A 14,192-nucleotide genomic window follows, 5' to 3' on the forward strand; every position below is an offset into this window, starting at 1 on the left:
AATATACAGGTATATGCAATAGCAAATACGAGACACAGCATGAATAGGAACCGGTTGACATGTATATCTGATTGCAGTATAACAGCTGTGGCATAAAGAGAAACCAATGTACACGTGTATATGATGGCTGTAGAGTACTACCTGCATGAACAGAAACCAATGTACACGTGTATATAATGGCTGTAGAGTACTACCTGCATGAACAGAACCCAATGTCCACGTGTATATGATGGCTGTAGAGTACTACCTGCATGAACAGAACCCAATGTCCACGTGTATATGATGGCAGTAGAGTACTACCTGCATGAACAGAAACCAATGTCCACGTGTATATAATGGCTGTAGAGTACTTCCTGCATGAACAGAAACCAATGTCCACGTGTATATAATGGCAGTACAGTACTTACTGCATGAACAGAAACCAATGTCCACGTGTATATCATGGCAGTAGAGTACTTCCTGCATGAACAGAACCCAATGTACACGTGTATTTAATGGCAGTAGAGTACATCCAACATGAACAGAATCCAATGTACACGTGTATATGATGGCAGTACAATACTTACTGCATGAACAGAACCCAAAGTACATGTGTATATGATGGCAGTAGAGTACTTCCTGCATGAACAGAACCCAATGTACACGTGTATATGATGGCTGTAGAGTACTTCCTGCATGAACAGAACCTAATGTACATGTGTATATGATGGCAGTAGAGTACTTCCTGCATGAACAGAACCCAATGTACACGTGTATATGATGGCAGTAGAGTACATCCTGCATGAACAGAACCTAATGTACACGTGTATATGATGGCAGTAGAGTACTTCCTGCAAGAACAGAACCCAATGTACATGTGTATATGATGGCAGTAGAGTACTTCCTGCATGAACAGAACCCAATGTACATGTGTATATGATGGCAGTAGAGTACTTCCTGCATGAACAGAACCCAATGTACACGTGTATATGATGGCTGTAGAGTACATCCAACATGAACAGAACCCAATGTACACGTGTATATAATGGCTGTAGAGTACTTCCTGCATGAACAGAACCTAATGTACATGTGTATATGATGGCAGTAGAGTACTTCCTGCATTAAAGAAACCAATGTACACGTGTATATGATGGCAGTAGAGTACATCCTGCATGAACAGAAACCAATGTACACGTGTATATAATGGCTGTAGAGTACTACCTGCATGAACAGAACCCAATGTCCACGTGTATATGATGGCTGTAGAGTACTACCTGCATGAACAGAACCCAATGTCCACGTGTATATGATGGCAGTAGAGTACTACCTGCATGAACAGAAACCAATGTCCACGTGTATATAATGGCTGTAGAGTACTTCCTGCATGAACAGAAACCAATGTCCACGTGTATATAATGGCAGTACAGTACTTACTGCATGAACAGAAACCAATGTCCACGTGTATATCATGGCAGTAGAGTACTTCCTGCATGAACAGAACCCAATGTACACGTGTATTTAATGGCAGTAGAGTATATCCAACATGAACAGAATCCAATGTACACGTGTATATGATGGCAGTACAATACTTACTGCATGAACAGAACCCAAAGTACATGTGTATATGATGGCAGTAGAGTACTTCCTGCATGAACAGAACCCAATGTACACGTGTATATGATGGCAGTAGAGTACTTCCTGCATGAACAGAACCCAATGTACACGTGTATATGATGGCTGTAGAGTACTTCCTGCATGAACAGAACCTAATGTACATGTGTATATGATGGCAGTAGAGTACTTCCTGCATGAACAGAACCCAATGTACACGTGTATATGATGGCAGTAGAGTACATCCTGCATGAACAGAACCTAATGTACACGTGTATATGATGGCAGTAGAGTACTTCCTGCATGAACAGAACCCAATGTACATGTGTATATGATGGCAGTAGAGTACTTCCTGCATGAACAGAACCCAATGTACATGTGTATATGATGGCAGTAGAGTACTTCCTGCATGAACAGAACCCAATGTACACGTGTATATGATGGCTGTAGAGTACATCCAACATGAACAGAACCCAATGTACACGTGTATATAATGGCTGTAGAGTACTTCCTGCATGAACAGAACCTAATGTACATGTGTATGTGATGGCAGTAGAGTACTTCCTGCATTAAAGAAACCAATGTACACGTGTATATGATGGCAGTAGAGTACATCCTGCATGAACAGAACCTAATGTACACGTGTATATGATGGCAGTAGAGTACTTCCTGCATGAACAGAACCCAATGTACACGTGTATATGATGGCTGTAGAGTACTTCCTGCATGAACAGAACCCAATGTACATGTGTATATGATGGCAGTAGAGTACTTCCAACATAAACAGAACCCAATGTACATGTGTATATGATGGCAGTAGAGTACTTCCTGCATGAACAGAGCCCAATGTACACGTGTATATGATGGTTGTAGAGTACTTCCTGCATGAACAGAGCCCAATGTACACGTGTAAATGATGGCATTAGAGTACTTCCTGCATGAACAGAACCCATAATGCCCCCCTCCCTCCCCCTTCCCCTCTGGATATAATGGTATGTTTTTGCCAGTACGCACTTCCTGCCCTTATAATGCCAAACTGTAAACTGTACTAAAACTTCTTTGTATACATCAACCGATGTACATTGTTGTCTGATAGTGATAAGCTATCTTCTGTCTAATCAGAACAGATATAGTTGTTATGCCGTAGTTACTATCTCAATAGCCACCAGTGTACATGTCCGATTGTTGTTTTAGGCCATCCGCATTTTTTATGTGTCTCATCTCCAAACTGGTGCTGATGAGGGGCGAGCGGCGAAAAAAAAGAAAAGAAAACGAAAACAAGAAGTTTGCCATCTTCTTTTCAAGCTGGTGATAGAAAATGACCCTACTACAGTACCTAGACCATAAAAAGAGGCTTTTCTTATCTATTATTTATTATTGTGAGAATCCTTTTTCCTCAATTTTAGACAGTTCATATAACAGTAGATATAAGGAAACTTCATGAAATCCTGAGATAATGCATATATTTACTCTTAATCAAATAAGTTATGCTACAAACTTTTAAACAAGTGTTACGACGTAAATTGTAATAAAAACGCAAATTGTAATACTTGCAGCAAATTGTAATAAACTTGACGTAAATTGTAATAAAAACGTAAATTGTAATACGCAAATTGTAATAAAAATTGACGTAAATTGTAATAATTTTCGTTGCGGTAAAATGTAATAAATGTTTACGTAAATTGTAATAACAGTTTTAATCACTCGTAAATACGCGGGTGTTTGTTTTTCGTTGCATTTCATACATCAAATAAGCTTGTTAGCGCGATAACTCACGAAAGAAATGATGGATTTTGTTCAAATTTGGTACCAAGGTGGATTGGCGAGATTCACCGACACAAGTGAAATGGAGTGACCTTGAGATAATTTTCAAGGTCACAGCAAAAATCTGAGGGTTTTGCCAATATAAAGATTGTTAGCGCGATAACCCAAGAATGAATTGACAAATCTTAGCTAAATGACGAAAATGATATTCGTCCTGATATATAATCGATATAAACTGTCCTCTGTATCATGTCTTTTCGCAAATATCTTTTGAGGTTTTGATATGTATACATATAAAGTGGGGGTGGGGTAGGGGTGGGTTTCTAACGGGTACAACTACGAGGGACGTTCAAATAGTAGTCAGCCTCACCTAGAATATGATACAAATGCAGCTGTTTTTATGTTTTATTTTTCTACATATTATCTGTCAGCCTCAAGCAAATTGGTTTTGCTATGTTGCAGCCTCACGATCCCCATTTTGTGAGACTGTATATTGGCTTGGTACTCCCCAAAAACGTAAAATCTGCAATAAAATTTGTTTGAGATTGGTAGAAGTCGGCTAGAATCAAACTTAGATATTAAACTGCACAAAAAAGCAATTTCAAAACTACAATCGCTTGTTCAAATGACTTCCCATTCTGTTTACTGAAAGAACTCGAGAAAGAAATGAAGGATTTTGTTCAAATTTGGTACCAAGGTTTATTGACTGTAGATTGGAGATTTACTGACCCCACTTGAATTTAGTGACCTTGAGGTCATTATAAAGGTCACAGCGAAGGTGTAACAGTTTTGCGAATGCAAAGCTTGGTAGCCGCGAACTCAGGAAAGTATTAATAGATTTTGATCCAATTTTATATCAAGGTGTATTGGCGGGATTCCCCCAACACCAGTTGATTGGGAAACTTGTGCTCATTTTAAGTTCACAGTGAAAAACGTTTTGCACATGTCTAACTTTTTAGTGCGAAAATACAAGACAGAATTAATATGTTTTGCTGAAAGGTAGTACCAAGATGCGTTGGGAGTATCGTCTAACGCCAGTCCAATTCAGTGACCTTCGGATTATTTTCAAGGTCACAGCGAGTATTCTTGCGATATCTCCAACCCTAATGGATGGAATTTGTTCGCATTTTGTATCAAGGCATCAGATGACAGTTTCGGTAACGTTTACATAATTTTCAGGGTCAGACAGAGGATAATTGCGACATTCAGATATCGACATGTGGCGGGGGTAATAGCTATGTTTGTGACAAACGCTTTGTCATTACTAATTTTCAAATTTTTGTTAGCATATAGTCTCTATAATTTCATGTTAATTCTACCAGCTGTGAAATTATTCGTGACACGTCTTAAAAAAGCCAGATATTATTTGTGTATGTTTCGAAAATTAAAGTTAATTGTTTTTCATTATGGGGTTATTTTCGATGTTAACGCAAGGACATATTTTACGAGCAATAGCTTTCAATAACTTAATGTTATTTCTATTACATTTTGAAGTTCTTCGTAGCATATCCCAAAATAACAGGATATTGTTTGTTTACGCTTTGAAATGTACGTTTCTTCTTCTTCATTTTCGAATTATTTTCAATGTTGACGCAAGGATATATTTGAAGTCAATTTTATGTTTTGATCATATGTGATTTATTATGATTTATGTTTCGATCATACATTCATATATTGCGTTGTCTTAGTTTAACCTGGTTCGTATTATTTTCTTCATCATATTACTACATATTATTGTATTTTTATGAGAGGGAATTTTAAGTTACATTTGCTAAGGATGTCATAAATCGCTGGCGCCTGGTTATTCCTTGCCACATAGCAGTCAATCTGTCTACTCATTTGTTGTATTTGATTGGTGCATTTCAAATAAAATGTAGAAATGATATTGAATTGCATCATTTGCTTCAAGGAATCGATCAGATGTGCTCGTTATCAAAGTAAAGTCAAAACTTCTTTCTGTAAGGTATACAGTGGATGTTGACACCTTAATTGTTATGGGTAGACCAAAGAAATCATTTATTTAGTTTCACCGCTTAAAATACAACAAAGAATTCAACGGGTGGCATTAACCTCAAAGAATGATAATAACAATGCTTATAACATAAGAGGGCAAACATATCGGGGATAATTTGTTTTCATGCCATATGCACCGGGTAAAATATCACTTTGTCATGGTGACATGACATCATGAACAATGTTATGACGTCACGTTTCTTCTAAGAAGCCACCTTCTAAATACAACGATGACGGGGAGCCTGCCTTTGTTGGAAAGTAGATTATCGCGTAATTTCCGCAATTAAAGACCGGTAATAAAGAGAAAATTATATTCGTGACCATAATATGCTAGGTTAACGACCTAAATATCGGCATATCCCTTCTCTGGTTCCGAAAATACCAAGATTTAGGCAGTTGTGTTGTAAACTGATATTTATCTTCTATAAAGTCGGCTATATTCAAACCATGAGAAATGTCGTCAAATAATGTCTGATGACAGTTACCAACGTCCCAATAGTGTCCATATATTTTAGAAATCTATAACAATATTTAAAGCACAACCTCACTTCTTTTTTTGATAAATGACAAAGGATTAATCAACCATATTAAAAGGTTTTCAGGCTTGAAGGACGAAGCTCATTAAAATCTATTGCCAGCTCCCTTATAGAGACTGATAAAAGGTTCGAAAATGTGGGTCCTAAATGCATGAAAGTTTTTATTGTTGTTCATACCCGTCAGGCCTCCCGCCTCTACATGTATTTGAGATATAACCGTTAGAACCACCACAACCCCCACCCCCACCACCCCTCTATGTCTTAAAGTATGCTCGATATAACCGTTAGAACAAACCACACCACTTTTCTGCCCATTTATTCAATTGGGCTAAATCATAGTTGAGAGTTGCTTCTATGGATTTTACATATTTTCCCTCAACACCGATTGATGTGTCATCGGGTAACATTATTGTGATATTTTGTAAATTTCCAGGTAAATCATTGATATATACATGGAACACAAATTAACCAAGGGCAGATCCTTGAGGAACCCCTGCAGTAACATTTACTTTTTCATAATGTTCCATTAACAGAGACAAACTGTCGTCTATCAGGGCCCGGTTGTTCAAAACTCGGTTATCTTTTAACCAGCCGTTAAGTACATTTAACCGACTGTTACCTAATAACAGAGGGTTATCTTGTTGTTCAAAACTCTGTTAACTTTTAACAGGCTGTTAACATGACGTTAAGTTAACACACCTAAGGACCGCCGCTAATTTTCTAACAGTGTGGTAAACTCGCAAATGGCGTTCATGGCTAACACTGCTTTCATGATGCCAGTTCAGCAAAGAAAGGATAAGGTGTATCGTGGACTGGACTTCGATATTGGAAATTATTCTGACGAAGAGTTACATACGAACGAAACTGTATCTATGCACATCAGAGGAACTAAAATACATGTTGTACAAGTACATGATGCCTACGTTTCATCTTTTAACACTTGTGGAAAGGTTTATATATGCTTTACTACACTAAATGTGTGAATTTCTTCTGTAAATATTATTCAAACAAACACTTTCAAAGAATATAACACGTACACCCTATACCCACGTATGATATGATATTGAACAAGGCTACATGTAGATAATTAAATTAGTTTCATGAAAAAATATCCGAACGATTACATTATGATACTGAAAGTGTAATCGGCGGGATATGGTGATTGTGTATACTCTTATTCTACCGACCGTCACCTCAGAGAAATTGCCAAATACACTCCCATTTTAAGAAAGAGAAGAAGCCAGAAATGCCGATTATTACCGTTGTCGTTCTGCGTGATTTTGCGTCAGTCATGGCGTCAGGCAGAACAGAAACTTGACAGTTTCGTGTAAACACATCACATTCCTGTATTGTATCTATTTTTAATTTCCTATTTCTTGCTTCTATGCTCTTTCCATGCTAATGGGTGTCTGAAAATTTGAGAAAATGCTACACAGTGTAAAGTCTGAAATTGTCTTTGTTTACATTTCAAACAGGTGTTGTCTTTCGAGCACAACAGTTGTTTCCACCCCCAATATCTTTCGTTTCACTTTATCTAGACACTTGGTATTGGTGCCAAAAAGACCAGTTGTAATTAGATTCTAAAATGTATGAGGAATTCAGTAGGGCTGGGACGAGTAGGAAACAATGGAATCGAGTACCCGCATGTACGTACCCGAATCGGAATCGAGTACCCGGAAATGTAAGAAATACATTCGGGTCAACTTTCTGAATATTCAATCACGACTTGACAGAGATTATTGTAGAAAACTTGAACAGTTGGTAATAAGACATTAAAACTGACCTCAAGCTATTTAATTTACGTCTGTTTTACCAATATAGAGAGTAACACCATTACTTACATTCCTCGTTATAACAACGAACGTTTTGTTCCTGCTGCTACTGTAACTTAACAACTAACTGCTCATGCACATATAAATTACAGTCATTAAAACTATGCTCCATTAATCGGACAAGACCAAAGATGTAAAAACCCGTGAATTTCCGGGTTAGAATATGGATCTTCAGTAACCCATGCTTGTCGTAAGAGGCGACTAACGGGATCGGGTGGTCAGACTCGCTGACTTGGTTGACATATGTCATCGGTTCCCAATTGCGCACATCGATGCTCATGTTGTTGATCACTGGATTGTCTGGTCCAGACTCGATTATTTACAGACCGCCGCCATATAGCTGGAATATTGCTGAGTGCGGCGTAAAACTAAACTCACTCACTCACTCACTCAATGATGTAAATGTGTATTACGTCAAAAATGAAAAAGACAAGCTATTGTCTGCCCTTGTCATTACAGAGCTCTCTCCCTTTCCGGATACTTGATTCCTACAAATAGGACTCGGTTCCAGCTGTACCCGACCCGGATTCGAGTACCCGAGTACCCGTCCCAGCCTTAGAATGCGGTGATTCATTTGTCGCCGCTGAATATGAAATACAAATGATGTAATTGGCGTTTCAATACCGGCCTTCGCGAAACGTGATTTTGTAAACACTATCCAATAGGGCGCAAAGTGCTCTTGGGCGTTCGTGTGAGTGTATTTATGAAAACATCTGAACACGATTCCAGGCTTATCGGCAACGTTTCAGAATTATTAGTGATTTTATTAAAAACTGATATCATTGTTAACTAATATGCTATTTTTGAAAATCTATACTCCAAGTAATTATCCGATTTTGTTTTGATATGTCCGTCTGGCATCCCTTCCCATAGATGGATTTTAATTATATTTTTACTAATCATTTCAGCAATAGGCCTAATTTCTTTTTCATTCTTCGAATGTTTTAATTGAAGCAAATTATCTTTAAAAAATGCTGTATTAATTTATGAAAACTTAGTTAGCATAAACATTGCACTTGCAACTGATGTGTAGGAAAATAAACATAACATTCTTATGTATCTATTTCTGTTGTGAGTGATATGCAGGCCTACTTCGTAGTCACTTTGATTAAATATTATATTTGAATATCGAAACCTTTTTGTCACAGCGAACACAACACTATCTCTTGTCATATTACAAGATAATATTTGGAATTTTTAACATATTTTATAACAATATCTGAATGCTAATGTTATACACTGATAGGTTCATATAAGGAATACTATGGCACAATAGTATTTCTCTGCCGAATCGTTGCAGCGTTCTATAATACACTTATGAAATATAATACATGCTTTCCGTCCTTGAAGACATTGAAAAGAACTATCTATGCATTAAATGGAGGTTCACCTGATTAATGAGTATCGAGGAAATTATGTTTAATTTCATACAGCGTTCTATAATACACTTATGAAATATAATATATGTTTTCCGACCGTGAAGTCATTAACAAGAATTATGCATTTTCTGCAGTCACTTGTGAATTGAACTAAATGAAGGTTCATCTGATTAATGAGTATCGAGGAAATTATGTTCATCTATTAATTAGTTGAAGCTTCTTGTTTTTCAAGACATCTTTCCGGAATATGCGTCTGTGAAGGCGTTCAGATAATGACGATATTGCACAGTATTATTCATGAGATTCCTGTCAACAGTAAGGTCGGATAATAGATCAATTTTATTCAGCAGTGTTGGCCCTGGGGCCTATAGTACGATTAAAGTTTGATTACTTGCATGTGGTGCTAGTAACATATTAAGTTTCTATTGGTATTGAATGCATATTTAAGATAAAAGCTATGGTATTAATTACACAACATCAATATTGTTTGATGTTAAAAGATTTGGCAATGTGTGTTCATACATTACAATTTTTGACAGACTTGGCAAATAATTCATAAATGATATTGATAGCATCTTCACGACTTGGCCATACAGTCATGACAATTTAAGGAGTGAAAAGTGAGCGATAGGTCTTGTGGGAATTCTGTGTGTAATATTTATACATTTTCTATCCACGGACAACATGCTTCTAATATTAATATTATTTTCATGGATTCATCATATTTTATCTATAGCTGTGCTATAGTTTTTCATTAAAATGTGGGGCGGTGGGGTAGCCTAATGGTTAAAGCGTTGGCTCGTCACGCCGAAGACCCGGGTTTGAATCCCCAGACGGGCACAATGTGTGAAGCCCATTTCTGGTGTCCCCCGCCGTGATGTTGCTGGAATATTGCTAAAAGCGGCGTAAAACCAAAGCGTCAGTCAGTCAGTCATTAAAATGTCTTTTCTGTTGCTGGAATTGAAGTAAGTCCCACACAGAGCTGGGATCATATGTCTTTGAAATATAAATTATGCAAACGGCTGGAACCTTGTGTTCCAATACAAAACGTTCGTAACGCTACGACATTCGCATGCCTATGATAAACTATAGAGTTGGCCTCAACCATTGACTGGATTACATTCTCTTCGTCAGCAGAGAAATTTCGACTTCTCTTTTTCCTTGGGGTGCAGGCGACATTTTGCGTTTCCATTTTTGGTAAACCGGAAGTAAACAGAAAACGGAACTATAGGATATATGGAAGCTAACCAGTGACGTTAACCACACTGTTAAACTTTGACGGCGACGTTAGCTAACGGCATGACTAACCATGTTTTGAACAACGCATATTCAACGTTCGGTTACCTAACGGTCGGTTAAGGATTTAACCGGCCGTTAGGAGTTAACCGGCGGTTAAGATAACCGAGTATTGAACAACCGGGTCCAGATAGATAGTTAGTTAACCAACTAAGTACGTTTCCACGAACACCATTATTTTCTAATTTGTGCAATAAACCTTTATGCCATGCCCTGTAAAAAGCTTTTGAAATATCACAAAACAGCATACAGGAAAGGTGGTGATTATCTAGGACTGAGCATATATTTATGATAAATGTCTATGTTGAGATGTAGTAGAATGACTAGCAGTAAAACCTGACTGGAATTTACTTGAAAAGTTATGTTCATGGAAATGGTCGTGCACATGCTTTACCATTATTCTTTCAAGGATTTTCCAAAGGATAGGTATTAAACTAATAGTTCTGTAATTAGTTGGGAGGGATGCATTTCCTTCTTTCAAAATAGGAGTAACATTACCCGTTTTCCACAATGTAGGAAATACAGTCACTCAGTGATATATTATACAGCAAACAAAGAGGTTCAACTATAGATGTACAAATTCGTTTTAACACTCTCATGTTAATGCCATCAGGTCCACTAGATTTGTTTGCTGGTAAGGTCTTATCAGATACCTCCTTTTCGGTTACAATGACATTTGTTATACTGTTAACACAGCGATGGCTAACAGGTGGCAAAGTCTTGCCGACATCAGTAACACATTGAAACAGATACAAAATATTCATGTAATGTTTGAGCTTTATCAAAATCTGTAAAAACTGAAGGTATCCCAGAATCATCAGTGACAAGAAGGGGAGTGGGTCCCGATGAAGCAGTAACCACCTGATTGAGTAGACTGAGGTGATAAATAGTTATCAAAAAATAGATTAAAAGTTTCCCTTGGCTATTCTTTTCAGATTATTTACTTTATTCCTTTGCTTTTTGTATTTAAATAGCTCAGAAGTATTCAGAGATCGAAATGCTTTTTTCCCTAGATGTTCTCATTTCTTTTAAGTATGTTACGAGGGGCGTTGAAAAAGTAGTCAAACTAACTATATTCTCGATGTCCAATGTTTGAAAAAAAGCTTCCATTTTATTATGAAGGAATCATTAGCAAAGTCATATCCAAAATTTCATGTGGGTAATGTGGTTAACGAGATATTAGTCATCACAACATTGGGGTATTATGTTTCTTGCAAATTTGCAGAAAATGGAAAACGATCTCCCATTTGGTATCTAGTAATAGTATTTGTCCGCTTATATGGCGCTCACATCCAGGCACATTGCCTGCTCACGGCGCTACGTACATTACTATCCCCGATCATAGGACACTATCGTAGTTTCCGATAGTTTCAGCATAGTATTGGATGACTTCCCGTCATCATCAACATTCAAAGATTTGGATTGCTTGATTTACATTTAGACGGGGACTGTTTTTTTTAGGACACCCTCATTTTAAATTTTCAAAAATATTGTGTCCAGATATACAACATATTGAGAGCTGACACTTGTGTGACCATTCAGTATTTAGTTTGAACCCTTGACACCATGTATGATGAGTTATATCCTTATGATGACGTCAACTGAAAGGGGGTGGGTAGTGTCTCCAAAACAAGCCCTTTCAGTAAACATGAAGGGGGAGTCACTTGAACAAGCGATTATAGTTTAAAATTGCTTTTTTGTGCAGTTTAATATCTAAGTTTGACTTTTACCAACATACAACATGTTTTTTGCATATTTTGTTTCAATTGGTGTAGGGGGATTTCCGCAAATACACCTTGATATAAAACTGGATCAAAATCTATTAATACTTTCCTAATTTCGCTGCTACCAAGCTTGGCATGTGCAAAACTGTTACACCTTCGCTGCGACCTTTAAAATGACCTCAAGGTCACTAAATTCAAGTGGTGTCGGTAAATCTCGTCAATAAACCTTGGTACCAAATTTGAACAAAATCCATCATTTCTTACTCGAGTTCTTTCAGTAAACCGAAGGGGGGAGTCATTTGAACAAACGATTGTAGTTTTGTGCAGTTTAATATCTAAGTTTGATTCTAGCCGACCTCTACCAATCTCAAACATACAAAAATGTTTCTTGAATATTTTGTTTCTAGAAGTTTAATTTGTGATGCATTTCATTGCTAGTCAGCTAGGCTATTTCATTTGTCCGAACCACAACATACGGAGACAGATCATTTAGCAGACCGGGTGCTGTACTCTGGAATTGATTACCTGAAAATGTCAGAAAATCGGAAAATATCAACAGTTTCCGATCTTGTCGCAAAACCATCCTCTTCAAACGAGCATTCGACTAAGCGCACATGAGCAGGACACTGGATATGTAGCGCTATACAAATGTCTAATTTGATTTGATTTGATTTGATATACCCGTTAGAAACCCACCCCCACCCCACCCCACTTTATATGTATACATATCAAAACCTCAAAAGATATTTGCGAAAAGACATGATACAGAGGACAGTAAGAGATCTTATATCGATTATATATCAGGACGAATATCATTTTCGTCATTTAGCTAAGATTTGTCAATTTTTTCTTGGGTTATCGCGCTAACAATCTTTATATTGGAAAAACCCTCAGATTTTTGCTGTGACCTTGAAAATTATCTCAAAGTCACTCGATTTCACTTGTGTCGGTGAATCTCGCCAATATACCTTGTTACCAAATTTGAACCATATCCATCATTTCTTTCTTGAGTTATCGCCCTAACAAGCTTATTTGATGTATAAAATGCAACGAAAAACAAAAACCCGCGTATTTACGAGTGATTAAAACTGTTATTACAATTTACGTAAATATTTATTACATTTTACCGCAACGAAAATTATTACAATTTACGTCAATCTTTATTACAATTTGCGTATTACAATTTATGTCAATTTTTATTACAATTTACGTTTTTATTACAATTTACGTCAAGTTTATTACAATTTGCTGCAAGTATTACAATTTGCGTTTTTATTACAATTTACGTCGTAACAAGCCTCTTTAAATGTCACATTGGATCAGAATACAACAAAGTCAGTTCTTCACAACTGCCACTTTGTTTATTTTGGGAGAGATTTATCGCTTTTTGAAGGGTTCTTTTGCCACGGGTCAAAGGCTGTCGTCCACTGGTAGCACAGTGGTTGCACGTCCACAGTTTGTTTCATTTCCAAGTGCAATACGAATTGACACGACAGTAGATAATGGGGAAAACGCCATGAAAAATTGGTATATTGTCAAGACATTTCCTACGACAGAACACGAGACATATTTGGTAACATTATGTTGATAAAATAGTTCATATGACAGACCATATACTATCTAGCTATATAGCTTTATATTCTGATTTTCATTCAACAGTTCTCGAAGAAAACTTTAGCGTTATGTCTGTTTTTAGGAATTAACATAGAAAATGTTTTTAAAATCAAATAATTTTTTTATGACATAACTTCATGTGTATGCATTTATTTATATTTTTACAAATCTAACAGATAATACTTATGTACAATGATTGAATAAAGTCATGCATGTGTAATGTTATATTAAAGTACACACGCACCATCATACAAAAATATCAGATAAAATTCACGACGGAATTCACACATTGCAAAACAATATTTTCACATTTCGCGCACCGGATCAGCTCCCGGCCGTACTGAATTACATGAATGCAGCCTAATTTAAAGTACACACGCACCATCATACAAAAATATCAGATAAAATTCACGACGGAATTCACACATTGCAAAACAATATTTT

Source organism: Haliotis rubra, unplaced genomic scaffold (assembly GCF_003918875.1).
Source record: "Haliotis rubra isolate DU_JTF1 unplaced genomic scaffold, ASM391887v1 Scf4, whole genome shotgun sequence".
Taxonomy (NCBI): Eukaryota; Metazoa; Mollusca; class Gastropoda; order Lepetellida; family Haliotidae; genus Haliotis; species Haliotis rubra.